Here is a 20361-nt window from a genome sequence, read left to right as displayed (position 1 = left end):
GAGAAACAAAATGAGCAAACGAAAAGAGGGTTGGCTTGGGCCTGGCTTAAGCTAGCGTGCTCGACCTCGGTCGAGCCTTGCCAAATGACTAATGGAACATTCGTCCGAGAGAGCGTTTTGGGCTAGAGATATGGCCCAAACAAGCTGCTCGGTAAAGATCGAACCTAGCCAACATAAAATCTGACTTGCCTCTTGCCTGGTAGTTCACCAAATGATCCTAAGGAGATTCTGAAACCTTAGGGAACAACCTAGGTCAACTTTTCCTATAAATACACTCCTTATGGCTCCGTATGAGGTAACTTGAAAGTTCTTATTTATTCAATACATCTAGTTCTCTTACTAACTTGGGTATCGGAGACCTTTTTCTTTGTTTTGAAAGTCTTCTCTTCCCTAAATTACAAATTCACAGTTGCTCTCACGTGGAGGTCAAATACGTTAATCTTTGACCAAAAGCTGGCATCAACAAATATTAATGTGTAGACTTCAATAATAAATACCTTTAAAGTTAGTAGAGTAGAGTTGTTTAACATATATGTTGTGAGACTTCAATAATAAACACCTTAAAATGTATTATTAATCTATTTGAAAGTTTTGTTCGCTAGAAAAATACACACATGTATCACAATACCATTAACTTTTCTTTTTCATTCTTTTTTTTTTTCCCTTTTTTTAAGGAACCCATAAATTAATCGGGAGAGAGCAAAATAATAATAAATTTTGTTATAGTACTCATAGCCATCGTAGAAAAGAATACTGATATAAGGACTAAATATAACTAATACCTCTGGTTGGTTGATATCAAAATTTGGATAGAAAAAAAAAAAAGATACATAATCTTTACGTAACAATAATGGTAAATTCGTAATTTTGAAAAGAGAAGATAAAAAAAAAAAAAAAAAAAAAAAAAAAAAAAAATATCAAAGTCAGAATGAGAACTCAATAATAGAGAAGTCAGAAGTTTAAGTTACATCGTATAAAGCTATAATGACATATTTATAAGAAAAATGAGATGGAGTTTACCTTTTCTTATTAAAATAAAGATGAGATGAATCTTTCTTTATTATATATAAGTTATGATTAAATCTTACCTTATTTTTTTTTTTCTAATCTTTTGCTTATTTCGTCTAGTCAAAAATCAACCATAACACCTCCAAAAATATATTAAATTAATAAAATTAAAGAGATTTTTTCATAAATTTTTGTTTTTTATTTAGGATGTGTTTGGATCGTCGTAATGAAATTAGGATTACTGACAAATTGATTACGATAAGATTTGTTGTTTAAAATCGGATTATTAAAAATGTTGAAGCTTATGTTTGGAGTGTAGGGTTGGATTGCTTGGATTTCTGATGTCTAGATTTGGATTGCAGAGTTGAGTTAGGTTGGATTGTATTTTACTGTTTTTTTAATTATTATTGCAGACTATTATTACTTTTTTGACTTTGTGTTACCTAAGCTTTGTGGCATTATATAATTTTTATACCCTAATTTTTCTAATGCTATTTTATTTCACAAAAAAAATAAAAATAAAATAAAACTACTTTCCATATTTATATGATTTGAACCCTAACTAAAAAACATAAAAAAGACATCAACTCATAACTTACTAATATATATATATATAATAGTTTTTGTAACCATTTAACCAATTAGACAAGGATCATATTGGAATATTAAGGTACATGGATTCTAAATAATCATGATATGATATAAGGAGGAAGGTCCAAAGTGATACAAAAGTCAAAGTACAAATAATTGAGTTAAATAAGTAGTGATATTTATGAATGCTTTGGTGGTATAGCAATTAACTATATATGATAATTGCCTCAAGAACTAACCTTATCCGACAAAATAATTGTTGCCTTAAAATCCAACGTTATTATGTCAAACCAAAGTTGGCAATTAGGTCCAAGGTCACAAAACGGTTGGAGTTCGGTAATCATTTTATTTTTAAATAATTTTAAATAATTTCAATTTTAATTTAAATGATGTATAATTTAGTTTTTGATTTTTGAAAATTATATTTTGTTTTCTGAGCTTGTTTTAATTTTCAAAAACATGCTTGAATTTTGAAAATATCATAAAAGTTGGAAAAAACACAAATTAGAGAAATCAATAAGTAACAATAGTATTTGTAAGCTTAATTTCATGAATAAAAAACATCTCAAATGATTATCAAACTATATTTAAGTTAAGTAAATACTTAGTCATCTAAATAAAAAATTTTAACTTTGTCATGTACAAATGTCAAAAGATTATTGGATGAAAGGAGTAAATTTATAGATTGAATTAAGATTCAAATCTTAATTTGATTTTATCTTAATCAAATCTCAAAAACCCAATTTTTTTCATAATATCTAGTCTATAAATCATTTTGAAATTATATTATCTAATCTTTATATTTTAAATTACCTAAATATGGCCATGTAATCATAAAATAAAATGGACAAAAGGGAAAATAAAAAGTTAAAAATTTTGTCACATGATAACTTGAACATTTGAATGGGTTGCACAAAAATGAAGCAGGTTAGAATATACTCAAATATTTTTCTACATTAAAATGTAAGGTAGTTCATGATTATTTTTAAATTTTTTTAACACAATAAGTATTGGAAGATTCGAACTATAAACTTCATTGATTGATAACAAGATATCAAAACTTTCGCAAATATTTGTAGAATTAATTTTTCATTAATATAATTTAAAATTACAAGTTTACACTTTTTTTAAGACAAGCTTGCACCTAATATAATGATGGTTTATACTTGATTTATTATATTTATATTTTGCAAGTGACCTATTATTATTATTATTTTAAAAGATAATTGATTTATACCATTATTTTACGTTATTAAAATTTAAAAAATATATTTACATTACAAATTAAATTAGCCACATTTAAATTTAAAATGTTCTCAAGTCCTAACAAATTTATAAATTTTTTAAAGAAAAATTATTTTTAAAATTTCATATGTTTATCTTTTAATAGGCCAAGATTTCAAAGATAAAATTTTAACACAAACCATAAAAAATGAAATAAAATGTAGTTTTAGAATTTAGTGATATTAAACCTTCTAAAGGTTAAAAAAAATGTGTGCATATGTCATATTGCAAGACGTTTATTAACTTAAGCATAACTTAAATAGTTAAGTATATACCATCAACCAGTTAGAGGTAAGAGTTTCAAATATTTACACTCACATATTGTTGAACTCAAAATATTTGAAAATACTAAGAATAATAAAATGGTTAAAACCCATCTGACATAATTGTGCATAATTTCTAATAAGGAATATCTACAAGAGTAGATATAGAGAAAAGTAGGGGGAAGTTAAAAAGCTATGGCATTGATGATCATGAAAGCATTGAATTTGCTTTTATTATGATTTCATAAGAAATAGAGTAAAGTTGTGGACTTTGGATTTGGCATATTTTTCTAAAGTTGAAATTTGGTAAATGTTTGATTGGAAAAAGAAAAATAAATCCCAAAATGGTACACTTGGCTTATATTTATTGCTCTATGTGGTCCTCTTTTCCAATCCAACATAACAAAGTTGATATCTCTCTCTCTCTCTCAAAAAGTGGATTGTGAAAACAAATTAACAAATTATTTACTACTCCTTCTCTATCATCAAATAAATTAAATGTAATGTTTTTTTTTCTTATAATTATTTTAATTATGAAACTATCAATGTTGTAATGAGTACTATCACTAAAACTTTGAATACAAATATATGATTTGAAAATTTTCTATACTAAGATAATATATTTTAAGATATTATATTTTAATCACTTAAAAAATTATATTTTAACAATAAATAAATTTAAAGGTTAAATATATATTTTGGTCCCTCTAATGGACTTTTATTTTTTGTAAATTTGTTTTTTTCCTCCTTCAATTTGTGGCGTAATTCGAAAATATGTTTCTCATGTTTAAATATGATAAAATTGATAGATGAGAAAGTTGTAGATCTCATTTATAGATGAGAAAGAAAATGTAAGGATGTTAACTAATGAAAAACCCCACAAGTTTAAGAGAGGAATGAAATAACTCATTTTATGTGGTAGGTTTCCCAAATTGATCATGAAACCCACCAATTGATTTCATTTATACACCTTAGTAAATACTATCAATGAAAACAACCAGTCATATATAAATTAATTTATTAGTGTCAACTTGAGCATATAATTCAACTACATTAACATTACAACCTTGACAACTGATTATTGTTATCGGAAATAAACTCACTAGAAATGGAAAGGAAAAAACATTTTATACTCCTAAACTATGCGAAAAGTATCACTTAAAATCCTAAGCTAATAATTTATGTCAATTGAAACTATAAACATCAAAGTAAATATAGTTCAACTAGCATAAAATGTGTATCATTGACCAAAATATCTAAAATTCAAGTCTTCATCCCATGTTGATCTAAAAAAACAACCCACCAATTGATTTCATTTATACTTCTTAGTAAATACTATCAATAAAAACAACACGTCATATATAAACTAATTCATTAGTGTCAACTTGAGTATATAATTCAACTACTCAAGCATTACAACCCCAAAAATTGATTATTGTTATAGGAAATAAACTCACTAGAAATGGAAAGGAAAAAACATTTTATACTTCTAAACTATGAGAAAAGTATCACTTAAGATCCTAAACTAATAATTTATGTCAATTGAAACTATAAACGTCAAAGTAAATATAGTTCAACCGGCATAAAATGTGTACCATTGATCAAAATGTCTAAAATTCAAATCCTCATCCCATGTTGAACTAAAAAAAAAATTTTTAAAACCCATAAGCTAGTCAATGATTCAATTTTGAACCCTTAATGCATAATTTCAAATGTTTTATAATGCTAGCAAAGATTAACATAAGTTAGAAAAAAAAATTGTTAAAATCAAATGAGTAGCAACGACTTTTCATTAATTTGAGTGATTTTTGTCCACTCATCTATTTTATTTTTCTCTACTTATTTATAAAGAATTACATCATACTTGTTCTTGCTACTTTGGTAGCATTGTGTGAGAAATGCAATTCCCTAAGCGACAAGCCGGATTCAATTTTTAAATCTGACACTTGATGGTCCTAACATTCTCTGATGACCTATCAGCATTATTATTCTTTGTCTTAAAAACATTTAAGAGTATTGAGACTTTACTCACAAACCAACACGAGTCCTTTTAGCATGTTTTTTTCTCAATAATGTGTTTAATTTTGATGTTCTTATGATTGAGCCAACAAAAAGAAAGGTGCACCTTATTAGTCTAGGTAGAAGCTATCAATTCTTTTTAAGCCTTTTTTTTTTTATAATCATACTTTCATATCCTCTGGATTCCTCTCATTCAAAAGTGATCTCAATTCATTTTATGTACCCCTCTTGAGCTCATGCGTTATGGAGAAGAATAGTTTTGTTTGGTAACTTTGAGTAAGATTTCAAATAGAACAAGTGAAAGTAGTTATAAAACACCAACTAATAGTCTACATTAATTCACATATGAAAGTTTAGGGTTTAAGTTGATACAATTATATCTTTGAAGATTTTAATTGATACAATCTCAAAGTTTAGGCATATAAAATGTTTTTTTTTTCAAAATATTGGTAAACAAACAATAGATGGTTTCATTAATTTTTTATAAAAAAAAATGATTAAAGTAAAAGTTTTGTCTCTAAACCTTAAGGTTTGTTTCTATTTAGTCTCACAGCTTTCAAAAGTATTAAATAAGTTTCCTAAACTTTTAATTTTGTATATAATAGATTCCTAACTGATAAATGTGCATGCATCAAATTGTAATAAAGTAAAACTGTTCAAGATTGAGTATCGTCCTCTGGAGATCGGGTTATTAATTCTCTTAGATATTATAGTGATCGTTCCAATTTTATTTAAGTGACCAACTGATGATTGAAATCCTAAGCTAAAGAAAGCAGTAGATGGTGACAAACGCGATGAAGATCAAATAGAAACACATAGTAGGGTAATGACTTCATTAATTGTTTAACTAGAATCACCCTTGAATTTATATTACTCAATCATAGACCTAAGCCTAATATCCAAGTATCCTCTCTCGAGCTCAACCTCTTCTTGCACCTATCCAATAAATTCATGACTTGCAATTTTTTAACTAAGCATGATACTAAGACTTTTATGAAAGGCTCTGTGGTAGTTTTCCACATCATCAAATTTCTTATATGCTCTTAATACAATACTTCTATGAAGGGCTTGTCCCTAGTATAAGAGGTATTGTTGATGCAACTATAGGAGGAGCCCTAGTCAATAAGACCCCTTCTGAGGGGAAAGCATTTATCTCCATCATGGAAGCCAATGTCCAGTAGTTTGGGGCACGAGCCTCCTACCCTTAAACATTTTCACAAGAGATAAGTGAACTTAAAGTTGAGCTTGTTGAATTATCCACTTTTGTGAAATAGGCTTTCTCTGCGAAGGCGCAGCCCCAAGAGTCTAGAGCTAAGGTGAGCTACGTTGGAAATTGATAAGGTGGACAGATGTACAATTATAGCCGTGGGGCAATCAAGGAAATCAAGGGTAGAGTAGGCCAGAAATGCCTTTGGAGAATGTGGTGAAGAGTCTGGCAAACATGACTATGTAGCTCAAGCAGAATTATGAGATGACTCTCTCCCACATGCAGAACATGGCTAATCAAATTTCCCAGTTGGCCAGCATTATTAGTACAATAGACACTCAGTATAGGAGCTCCCTTCCCAAACAGTGTCTGATGTTCATAAGGTTAGTGCCATCTCCACTATTAGTTGCATTGAGATCCCTCGTTGCTTGTTGTTGAGCTTACTGTTGAACCAGTTGAGTTTTTAAATGAAGAAAATGTTGAGGAAAATATTTCCAGCCCGCCCAGAAGATGTGAGGTAAGATTTGCTTCACCTTTAAATTTAAAAGCTAATATCCCTGGTGCTTTTCCTAGCAGGTTGATTGTTGCTCGGGGAGGATCACTCAAGGGGGAGGTGAAATCTATCCACTCTTATGGAGACAAGAGTTGTACTGCAAAGGGCAAGAATGTTTGGGCTGATGTTCCTGGAAAGGAAAAAAAGGGAAGAGGATAAATAGGAGGCAATTCTTTCAGGTAACTTGCCTGTTAAGCATGAAGACCCAGATATGTTTCTTGTGTCCTGCCAGATAGGGACTAGGAAATTTGAGCATGTCATGTTAGATCTAGGGCCTGCTATAAATATTATATCTACCCCTATTTATTATGAATTTAAGTCTCACATCCTGCACTCTGTTGATATTTTGGTGCAGTTAGCTGATCTCTCTCTAGTTAGGCTATTAAGGTTAGTTAAGGATGTTCTAGTTAGAATAGATGGCTTATCTTTTCTTGTTGATTTTTATGTGATTGATGTGAATGTTGATCCCCTTCCCTCTAGTTTATCAATTCTATTAGGTAGACCATTTCTAAAGACAGCTAAGGTTGTCATTGATAAAGGGTCCCTTAAAATTGCACAAGGAGAAATTTTGAAATTTTTTATATGAATTTTGATATCCCTATTATTAATCCTGCTTGTTCAAGTCAATACTTTCTCTGGATAGTGGTCAACCTCCTATGTTGGAGGTGAGAGATGCTGACACAGGAGATAATAGCAAATATGGATGATAAAGTCAAGTCGGGTCAAACATAGCGACCTTAAAAAATTGCACTACCTAGAGGTAACTAGGATTTACATTTTTATCGCTTTCTTAGTATATGTTTCCTTTCTATTATTTTTATTCTTGATTAGGCTTAATTCTTTCAATCTTTCTTGAATTTAGGTTTTTTTTGTACATTTAGGAAATGGAGAAGATTTTATTTCATGTGCTAGATATCACTGCCATCCTCTATGTCAAATTCAGGGAAGTTTTCCGTTTTTCCTGCATTTGTCCCATATTTTCTTTTATTTATCCATTGGGGATAATGTTAGATTTTAAGTTGAAGGTGGGGAGGTCTATGTTCTATTTGGAGCCCTTGAGCATTTGGGCTCGAGCTATTTTTTTGTGTGCTTTATATGCATGTTTACTCACGTTGTGTGGTTCATTATTATGACTAGTTGATGATGCACACCCTTGTGATTTTAATTTTTATGAAATGATGTTTGAGATGAAAAAACATGATTTTTAGCTTTTTTTCAAAAAAAAAAAAAAATCTTATTTTTCATGCATGTTTAAGTTCTTTGTCTGCATACATTAGGTCTTCCATGCTTAGAATTGTATTACTTGACTTATATTTTTGTTGTCACTCTGAAAGGCCCCATTGATCAGAGAGTGTCTTGCGTGATAGATTGTAATGTAATAATGAGGAGTAAAAATGATTTATATGCTTGCTTAAAAATTTATAGATAAAAATGTTGTATTTGAAAAGAAAACATCATGAAATAGAACAAAAGAAAAAATGAACTTGTAATGTTATGCATGACTATGAGTAGAAAGAGCCACCTTTAATGTGATTAATTAGGACACTCGCGAGAAAAGAATGAGTATAGTTCCTACAATAATGTATGAAAGATAATATCTCTAGGTAAGATAAATGCAAGTCTAGGACACCCTTAATTAAATTTCAGGCACCTTAGTTGACATACTACCATCTTCATTGTTTTGATACTTGATAGTTCGTGTTTGAGTCAATGTAAGGAGAAAACAAATTAAGAGTTATTTAAAACCATCTCAAGCAACCAGGATGCAATTAGAAGGGCTTTGAACTCACTCATACGTGAATAGGTCTAGGATTAATTTTAAATTGTACTTCATTAATCAATTATAATTTGATTTCATTATTGGGTCCAAGTTAAATCTAAGAAGACTGTTGAGAATTGAGTAACGAACCGTGCAATTTGAGTGAATGTATCTTTTGTTTGACTTGTATTTTATTCTACCTTGCTCGAGGATGATCAAGAATTAAGTTGGGGTGATGATAGCGCTTAAAATGTGCTATCATATTCCAATTAACTTAAGATCGTTCTTGTATTTTTTGTGTTTACTTAATGATTTTGTAGGTTTCAACTAAGAGGTAAAACAGTGCGTTGGAGACGAGATGGAGCTAAAATGAGCAAAACAGAACTTTATTGCATCAATCGGGAAAGAAAAGGCAAAAATTACCACTTTTCCTTTGGAGACAGAATAGTGCCGCCCAGCTAGGTGCCAGGCTCAGCGCTGTAAGACAAAGAGCATTGTTTTCGTGCACACACAGTGCACTGCGACATTGTCTCAAAGCGTTGTGGCACTTCAAAATTCTTAACATGAGATTTCCATCAGTGTCGCACTATAACAATTATTATAAAAATAGATTTTTCTTCCCTTTTCTCTTACATTTTGATCATTTTATGCATCTGAACTCCACTCCATTGATAGGTATGTTGATTATAGGCTAAGGTAACTTATTCTAGATTGGGTCTTAAGATTTTTCTCTAGTTTCATGTACTTGAGAGTTTTCAAATCGAATGTTATTGCATTTGTTTGATTCAATTTTATTCTTATAGATTATGATTATATTATTAAACACTTGGGAATTTTATGATTGATGCTTTTAATTAACATTTGATATGTGATATATAATTTTATGTTGATCACTAACAAGCGATAGGTTAGGTTAGCTTGCAAATCATGTTGTTCTAACTAATCTAGGATTGATTCGAATGAATATTTAATCATGGCTTTTCTTGTTGAACATCCCACCTAATGTTTCCCTAGATCTTAGTTCAACTAAGACAAATTTGAATTTGCATGCTTTTCATCAATTCTATTTAGACTAGATAGTTGACTAGGACGAACTAATTGGCTTTTCCAATTATGATTAGGTGTAAGCAAATATTCAATTTTGGTAATGAGGATTCGATGATCAAGTATTTTGAATAGGAAAAATCCATAATAACCCAAGTTAGGCCTTCTTAAAAATAGTTTCACTACTTTCACTTTGTGCTTTAATTTTATGCAATTTAATTTCTCTTGCAACCAATCAACTTCAAACCCCATCTTTTCAGTTACCTCAGACTGTAAACAGCTTGATAGAGAAATTTAAAGCTTCTCTATGTTTGACCAAATGCTACTACTGCTACATATTTAGTGGAAACAGTTATTTATGTGGTCCGGAATTAGGCAACAAATTCCGACCAACCAACCACTGAATTTTTACATACTTTGCACTTCCCTGGTCCTCTACACCTCAGATTGAGCTTCTTCTCCTTCATCCTCTCCACTTTGTCATCTACAATTCATGCTCTACTTCACAATCCACACTCCCTACGTTATTCCTAAGTATGTACTCGCTTGTCCTTAATGATTTTTCAATTTGTTGCTTTTTTTTCTTTGTTCCATATCTATGAAGTAGCATGTCTAGGATTCATTTGGTCGGGTTTTAGATTTTTGTTCATGTCTACGAGTTTTTTGATCCCACAGGTTTCATATCATAACAATGTACCCAAGTCGCACAACTATTTTTCCCTTCTATTTCATAGGTCGAATTAGTAGACATGGACCAAAGGTATGGTGATAAGGAGTATAATGTATAAGTTTAGAATAGAAAAGGGCTCGAATAAGAATGAAAACTAGTAGGACAATGAGATCCCACAACATAACTGTTGGGTTGTTCTTCAATTCGAAACGGACTTTTTCATGAAACACCCGCGGCCCAAACTAAAGAAAACCAATCTACTTTGAAAACCAGCTGATATTACAAGTTGAATCAAAACCATGTGCTAAAAGCACAATCCGTGTGAAAGCACTTTCTGACCCTACACGTTGATGGCCAAGATTAAACTATAGCACTGACTTATCTGAAGGCTTTGAATGACTATCTCACTTTTTTCATTCTTTCTGTTTCAGAGAGCTCAAGAGAGAGGGAAGAACAATGGTGAAATTCTGTCAATTTTCTTAGAGAGATCTAATGAAGATGAAGATCAAATTGCTATGCATGAAGAGTAAAGAGAAGGGGAAGAAGGAAGACACCAGTCTTTAACGTGGTTCGGCCATAAAAAGACCTACATCCATGGAGGAGCTAAGATTTATTAAATCTTGTAGAGTTTTTTGAAGAATACAAATAACTACCTAGGATTCTTTCTTTCGTTTTCAGTATATTCAACCAGCTAGCTAAGTTGTACTTCATAGGACTTTACAAAGGATTGTTATAACAAACTTGTAAAGTTGATTTCAATAGTATTCCATAACAAATCTCCTCCTTGAAATGACTTTATCAAGTTCTTGTTCAACTTTTCCTTTTTTGCTAACCCTTTCTTCTTTATCCTTTATCTCTTAGCTCAAAACCAATAATGTCGAGACACTTCTAAAGTTTGAGCTGGGTCACTGCCTTGGTCAGCATGTCAAAGGCGTTCTTTGAGGTATAGATCTTCAACACCTCTATTTTCCTTTCTTCTATATGTTCCCTTATAAAATGATATTTAACATCAATATGCTTTGTACGATTATGATATTTTGGATGTTTTGATAAGTGTATAGTGCTTTATTTATCACAATATATCTTGAATGTATCTTGTTTGATTCCAAAGTTTAGTAGTAATCCTTTGAGCCATAAACTCTCCTTTACAACTTCTGATAGTGCTATAAACTCAGCCTCAGTGGTTGAAAGAGCTACTATAGACTGTAAAGTAGCTTTCCACTAAGTACACAACTCCCATATAGGAAGACATAACCTGATAAGAACCTTCTTCTATATAAATCCCCCATATAGTCTGAGTCAACAAAGCCTATTAGCTCAAGATCACTATTCAATGTCTGTTGGTATAACAGTCTGGCACTCATAGTGCCTTTTAAGTACCTCATAATCCACTTGGTTTCCTCCCAATGCCTTTTGCCAGGGTTAGCCATGTACCTACTGAGCAGACTTGTAGCATAAGCAATATTTGGCCTTGTAGAAATCATAAGATACATCAAACTTCCCACTGCTTAGGAGTAGGGAACAGTAGACATTTATTTTAAATGCTCAATATCTATTTCTTTTGGTAAATTTTCTGCTGACAATTTAAAATGATGAGTTATTGGTGTGTTAACTGTTTTAGCTTCTGTCATATTGTATTTCTTGATTAATTTCTCACAATATTGTGACTGATCAATGCTTAACTTGAATGCTAACCTGTCTCTGTTGATGTCTATGCCTAATATTCTGCTTGCACTGCCCATATCTTTCATTTCGAATTCTGATTTTAATTAGTCTTTTACTAGCTTTAGCTCTTTCATGGTAGTTCTTGCCAGTAGCATATCATCTACATATAGGAGTAGATAGATAGGATTAGCATAGGTATTGGAGTTTATATAGACACAACTGTCATAAGAGCTTTTAGTAAATCCATTTTTCTGTATAAAGTCATTGAATCTTCTGTTCTAGTACCTAGGAGATTGTTTAAGTCCATAGATAGACTTCTTCAATAGGCACGAATGATCTTCCTTTCCACTGACTTCATAACCTTTATTTTGACACATATAAATGGTTTCATCTAGAAAACCATTTAGGAAGGCTGTCTTAACATCAAGATTTTCCAACTCTAGATCTTATTGAGCCACAATAGATAATAAAAGCCTGAAGTCTGTTGGACCACAGGGGAAAAAATCTCATTGTAGTCAACACCTTGTCTTTGAGTGGATCCCTTTGCAACTAACCTAGTTTTATATCTATGTCCTTGAACATTTGGAACACCTTCTTTATACGTGTACACCCACTTGGATGCAATAGGCTTGCACCCTTTAGGTAATTGAACTAGGTCTCAAGTGTCATTTCTTATAAAAGACTCAACTTCATTATTCATAGCCTCTATCCATTTCTTTTCCTTAGCACAACTCACTGCCTCTTCAAAAGTGGAGGGTTCTAGCTCACTATCTAGTTCTAAGGCATTTAAAGCTAGATTGATGTAGTCATTATACCTTGAGGGTGGTACTATAGTTCTCCTTTGCCTGTCTCTAGCTAGGCTATAATCCCTTAGGTCTGGTCCCTCTTGCTCAAAGTCTGATACTGACTTCTCTTGTTCTTCTCCATGGTGAGTCAACTGGCTACTAGTATGATTAGTATTTGAGCTTGAGGGATCTACTGTAGGCAACAAAGAGTGTTCCACCTCAATTGTCTTTGTCCTCTCTTGTGGTGCTGATTCATTTGAGTTAGGCCTTTGCATAAACATTTCTGTCTTGGCTACTAGTATGATTAGTATTTGAGCTTGAGGGATCTACTGTAGGCAACAAAGAGTGTTCCACCTCAATTGTCTCTGTCCTCTCTTGTGGTGCTGATTCATTTGAGTTAGGCCTTTGCATAAACATTTCTGTCTCTCTAAAAATGACATCTCTGCTTATTACACACTTCTTCTTAGTAGAATGCCACAATCTAAAGCCTTTCACTCCTTCAATGAACACCAAAAATATACATTTTACTACACGGGCAGCTAACTTCCCTTTGTTCTGATGTACAAAAATTGTGCACCCAAACACCCTTAGGCTATTTAGGTTAGGTGGATGTTTGGTACACCTTTCTTCTAGAGTGAATAGATCAAGTGAGGCATGAGGTCCTTTATTGAGAGTATAGACTGTATAAGAGGTTGCTTTAGCCTAAACCTTTTCTGGTAGGATAGCATCTGATAAGAGACTCCTTACTCTTTCCATCATTATTCTGTTTAGTCTCACTGCCACCCCATTTTGCTAAGGTGTGTACCTCATAGTCTTGTGTCTAACAATCCCTTGCTATCTACAGAAAACATTAAACTCTTCTACACATAACTCAGGTCCATTATCAGTCCTTAGGCACTTTATTTGAAAGTTAGTTTTTTTTTTCAACCATAGTTTTCCATTTCTTGAATTTCTCAAACACCATGTCCTTAGTTTTTAGGAAGAATATCCAATATTTCCTAGAATAATCATCAATAAAGGTTAGGAAATACCTAGCACCACTTAAGGATTGGAAAGGTGAAGGGTCCCAAAGGTCTGAATGCACATAGTCAAGGATGGCCTTAGTTGTATGCTAAGCCTTAACAGAACTCTGCTTGGTAGCCTTGCCTATCACATAATGCTCACAGGAAAAATAGGCTCTAATGAATTCCTTTAGGCAGAATTCCTTCGTTGACAAGAGCTTGGAGGCCTTTGACATTGATATGTGAAAGTCTTTTGTGACAAAGATCTCCCTCAGTAAGCTCCTTGGTAGTCACAACTAGGGCTGAGTGCATTTTATGAACTCCTTGAACAACATAGACCCCATTTATTTTGATCCCTTTGAGAATAGGCTTACCATTCTTCAATACTTCACATTAACCTTCCTTTCCTCTGTACTCACAACCAATTGAGTCTAGCATGCCTAGTGAAATTAAATTTCGATTCAATTTAGGCACATGTCTAACATTTCTCAGTAGTTTGAATGTCCCATCTTCTAGCTTGAGTGAGACTGAGCCTATTCCAACTACTGGACATGAGTTATTATTACCCATGTATACTGAACCTCCATCCAAATCTTTGTATGTGCTGAAACAGTCCTTGTGAGGTGTCATATGAAAAGAGCACCCTGAATCTAGAACCCAATCTAGGTTCTTAGCTGGTCCAACATCATCAGCCCTTTGATTTGATGTACCTAGGTCATCTGAATAGAAAAAAGAGTCCTCCCCAACTGAAGCTTCTCTTGACTGGTTTGTCTGACTTTTTTGTTGTTGTTGTTATTGTTGGGATTGGTGTCCTAATTCTTGCGGAGTCTCATTGTTTGTAAAGATACACATTGTTTGATGAATAAAATAATTGTTATTTAATTCTAACATTTACTCATATCCAATAAACAAAGCTCCTTGGTTATCTTTGTGAACTTAAGCATGTATATGTGATATACACATGGATCATGCCTTAAGTGATGACCTAAATAGGTTTGTAGTATAAGGATTAGGGTGGGATACCTGATCCTGGTGACACTACGGATACGACCCGCTTTGTAAAGGTTTGTAAGTGTTGTAAACTACTACAGATGGTAGATCCTAACCATTCATGTGGAGACGTGCGAGCGGGGGTGTCCTATACAAAGATTTTGTATAATACCTAGAGCACGAGATGACTAGACTCTGTATATAACGCCGTTGATACTAGAGACTTACATCTCACCTAAACGACCATAGGTGACATGATGTTTTGGGAACTCTTGCCTTTGAAGGCAGTCTTTTGATTAGTATGGGTGAGAGTGGCCAGATTGCCAACTCAACATGTCTACCTTCTTAGGGACTTGTCTGATCTGGGAGCTGAGAACTCAATCTACAAGATGGAATTCACTTCTTTCCCGAAGTAAGGATAAGTAGAGAGATTGCTCCCTTAAGGGCTGATTCTGGGGCTTGAACATAGTGGCCACAACTTCTCTTTGGAAGAGAGGACTCATTCATAGTAGAACTATGACTTATGTTCATTAGAGGAATCAGTGGTACTTAAGGAGTTAGATGTAACTATAGGGTCATAATGGTTATTGGCCCAGCTGTACTTACGAGCAATCTGTAAAGGGTTGTCGCACCGCTGATTGGTTAAGATGGACACATAATATATCTGCGGTAAGGAGAGTTCAGCTGTCGGTCTTTAGTGGAGTGCCTGGCAGTTAACAGATGGTGGATCCTATGACTAAAGAGTTTAGTCAGTTATTCACGTACCGTTGGAGCTTCGAGCTACAGGTCCATAAGGTCCCCTTCATAGCTCAATGGATTCAGTTGAGGATCAGTTCTTGGTGTTTATTTGAAATGTTCAAATTGACAAGAGGTTATTTGATTATATATGATATAATCAGTTTGGTGTATGAGATGCATCTAGTGGAGGATTAATGTAAATGAGATTTACATTAAGTACCATGGAATAGAAAAAGAACGGTTTATATGTTTCATGAGATCAAATATTAAAACTATAGGTTATAAATATAGTATGATACGTTGGTTACCATTTATATTTATAATAATATTAATTATTAGATAATTAAATCTTTTTCTCTAATAACCAATTGAGTGGGAGGTTATTAGTGGTTCATGGTAACCATGAGATAAAAGAAAAATTATTTTCCTAATTTTAGTAAGTTTTTGGAAAAGATTTTTGTCAAAAAAATTTTTTGAGATTTCTCTCTCGAAAAGAATCTCACAGAGCTTGTCAAGTAAATATGGATTTACTAAATGATAGTTTGACAAAACTTAAACGATCGTGTAGTGTTTGTAGGCGACAGACACACTGTTAAACGATGAGTTAAACGATCGCTTAGCTTTTACTAGACAATCGCTTAGCTTTAGCTAAACGATTGGGCATCAACCTATACGATAGGTTTCAACCATCTCCCACTTGCAAAATTATGTACACAGTTGTTGAATCCTCCTTCGCCTGCCTCAATCCAAGTCCACACCGAGCCCACCCTTTGGATTCTCACACCGAGAATACCAAGGTAGCCTTCTTAGTGGTGTCATACTCAACTCAACGCCGTCGAGGTTATGTGGAAGTCGTTCGTGTTACTGGGGTGTTCGTGACCGAGGTGATCACAGAGTTCCAGTATGTGATGTTTATGCTATGGAGCGATTTGTTGTTCGAGCATTCGAGGTTGCTGTGTTAGAGCGTTCGTGATCAAGGAGCGTGGATCTACAAATGTGTGTACAGATTTCTCTTCTTGATCATTTGTAGTTTTCATGTTGTAATTTCTTTATTGATTGCATAACCGCTTGTTTCATTTTTCGACTATAATTGTAATGTTCATGCATGATTGTAATTTGGAATGATCTATTTTGTTGCTCATGGAAATCCTCGTGTCGATTTCCTTCAGTTGTTTGTTCTTCTGTTCATTTTTCCATTTCAGGGTTCTGCAATCCTTGATTAGATACCCAAATTTTTTGCAATATTTGCATCTAATCTTGGATTTTTCATTGCCTTCTTCTGTGGTATTCTGCTTGCGCTTTTCTTTATTGTTTTGCTTAGATTTTCCTTTCACAAATAAACCTTCAACACTAGGTTTCTCTTCCTTGTTGGTTAATAGCTCCATTTCTCTGATCGTGAGGGCTAAAATTATTATGTCAATAGTAATCGAGTCACTTCCATATTTTAAGGTTGTCTTGACATCTTTGTAAGAGTCTGGAAGTGAATCCAAAAGTACAAAGGCTTTCTTATCAGCCCAATGTCTTCACCTTGAGTCTTAAACTCTGCCGTAATTCTTTTAAAGTCATCAAGGTTTTCTGTCAAAGCTTTTTAAGAGCTCATCTTGAAAGTAAAAAATCTCTCTCTCAGAAAAATTTTGTTTGGCAAATTTTTTGTTTCATAGAACTCATTCAACTTAGTCCACATCTTAAAGGCTGTTTCTTGATCAATAACCTGACTGAACACACTGTCTGATAGGTTTAAGACAAGTGTTCCATGAGCAATCAACTCCATATTCTCCCTTTCTTCTTTTGTTGCAGTGGTAGGTAATTTGGTTGGGTCTTCAAAGGCTTTGTGTGCCCTTTGTTCCCCAAAACAACCCTGATCTTGGATTTCTACAAGCTAAAGTCTCCTTTCCCATCAAATTTCTCAATGTCATATCTTGTTAATGCCATATTTGAGTTTTTTTTAAGATTCTGAATGCTTCAAGATCTTCTTTCTTTAGTTCTTGACTGATCTTGAATATTTCTTGCAAACTCTGATACCACTTTGTTGGGCTATTTTTCACTTCAAAATGGGCTTTTTCATGAAACACCCGAGGCCCAAACTAAAGAAAACCAATCTGTTTTGAAAACCAGCTGATATTACAAGTTGAATCAAAACCATGTGCTGAAAGCACAATCCATGTGAAAGCACTTTCTCACCCTACATGTTAATGGCCAAGATTAGACTACAGCACTCACTTGTCTGAAGGCTTTGAATGACTATCTCACTTTTTTCATTCTTTCTGTTTTAGAGAGCTCGAAAGAGAGGGAAGAACAATGGTGAAATGCTGTCAATTTTCTTAGAGAGATCTGATGAAGATGAAGATCAAATTGCTATACATGAAGAGTAAAGAGAAGAGGAAGAAGGAAAACACCAATCTTTAACGTGGTTCAACCATAAAAAGACCTACATCCATAGAGGAGCTGATTTATTAAATCTTGTAGAGTATCTTGAAGAATACATATAAGTAGCTAGGATTCTTTCTTTTGTTTTTCAGTATATTCAATCAACTAGCTAAGTTGTACTTATATAGGACTTTACAAAGGACTATTATAACAAACTTGTAAAGTTGATTTCAATAGTATTCTATAACAATAACGAGATACGAAATGGGAAGGAAAATAGATTGAGGTATGAGAGACTACTAAAAGGCACGATTTGAGAGCACCTAAAATAACCTAAAGTTTGCATGATAATGGGAGTCACAATGTTATGAGAGCCCTTATAATGTAATGAGAGACCACATAAAGTGCGAGAGATTGAATTAGTATAATGACGATTTATTATCGACCTAACAATTTTCATGAGAGATTAATAATGATCCAATACAATAAGTCTGGTTAAATATGCAATCTATCAAATTGAACTTTCAACCTAAATATTCTCACTCTTGCTATCAATGAAATGGGCTCTCGGCGATTCAAAATAATAAAAATAAAAATAAAAATAAAAATAAATAAAACTAATTTATACCCTAAATTAAGATCAGTCAAATCTCATAAATATTAAAAGAAATAAAAACTCAATTCCCAATAACGGCGCCAAAAACTTATATGCACAAGCTCATGCATCAAATAATAATATAGTTAAAACGGTCAAGTGATTGAGTATCATCCTCTAAAAAAACTGTTTAAGGGACTGCACTGTGATGATTTTTTAATTTAATCTACTCCTAAAAAGTATATAATGGTAAACACAGGGCAAAACCAAAGAATACACGTTCTAGGGCAATGACTTCATTAATGGATTTACTAGATTAATTATTTTAACCTTAGATTGATTTTATCCTAATTATAGACCTGGAAGTATTTTGTCTAGATATCCTCTTTTGAGTCAACCCTTTTCTAATTCCTAACCATTAATTCACTTTTATGCAACTAATTAGGTAGTCACAACATTAATTTTTTTCATCATTAATCTCTATTAATCCCCTATCATTTTCATGCATAGTTGATTAATAGTTTAACATGCTAGTACTAATCCAATACCCTCTTTCTCAAGCAAGACATCAAATAAGAATCAATCAAACAATGACCAATTGTTCAAAAAAAATTAACACAAGCATCCCAAAATAGTTTATGCATAAAACCAAACTAAGAAACAATCAAAATAGCCTGACAACAATCCAAAAAATACATTAAAAACCCTAAGGATTACAACTCAGTCACTCATGGCAATAATACAAATATAGACAGTTCATATTCTATTCAAAATACAAAGAAACAAATAATTAAAGAGGGGAAGAAGTGGAAGTTTTGCAAGTGACTGTCACCCTCAAGCTTGGAATTACCCTCCAAAAAATTAAAGAGGGGAATGGAGGCCGAACTCTAATTAAAAAAAAGCTAAAAATCGTCTCCCACCAATCTAATAGCAAAACTGCATTTTTATAAAAATCGTAATAGTGTCGCGGCACTATCTAAAAAAACAATGACTAATCTCCATAATGTCGTTGTGTTACCCTATTTTCCACCCTCTCAGGTTTTTGTGTTGAGCACAGTGCCGCAGTACGCCATCCACACTCCCTTCCACATTTTTCACCCCCTTTTGACCTATTTTCTTGCCCTATGTTAGTTTGAACTCCCTTAGGGGTACTTTGGTCACTTTACCCTTGAAATTGCTTGTTCTAGTCTCAAAGCTTAATTTCCTATGAAGTAAACAAATAAAGCATCAAAGAACATAAATTAAGCATGAAAACTAACTGAATTTTAAGCTCAGGAAAGCACTTTTTGATTGCCTTTCACCAATGCAGGAAATGCAGCCAATGTTGCAAATGCACTATGCCTGAAAATCACATTCTATTGGCGCATGATAGAAATAGGCTCATACTTGAGTATGTGTCACTTAATTTCTATGATTTCTCATCAGAGATTATGCATCCAGCTTTCTGTTGGGATTAGTGTCCTAGTTCTCCCAGAGTCTCGTTGTTTGTAATGATACACATTGTTTGATGAATAAAATAATTGGCATTTACTCATATCCAATAAACAAAGCTCTTTGGTTATCTTATGTGAACTTAAGCATGTATATGTGATATACAAATGGATCATGACATAAGTGATAACTTAAATAGGTCTGTAGTATAAGGATTAAGGTTGGAAACCTAATCCTGGTGACACTACGAATACGGCTCGCATTGTAGAGGCTTGCAAATATTGTAAACTACTACAGATAGTAGATCCTGACCATTCATGTGGAGACATGCGAGTGGGGGTGTCTATGCAAGGAGTTTGTATAAGACCGAACCACGAGATGACTAGACTCT

This window comes from Benincasa hispida, chromosome 7 (genome assembly GCF_027475165.1).
Source record: "Benincasa hispida cultivar pf3 chromosome 7, pf3_genome.v1.1, whole genome shotgun sequence".
Classification (NCBI taxonomy): domain Eukaryota; kingdom Viridiplantae; phylum Streptophyta; class Magnoliopsida; order Cucurbitales; family Cucurbitaceae; genus Benincasa; species Benincasa hispida.
This window is presented reverse-complemented; position numbering follows the sequence as displayed.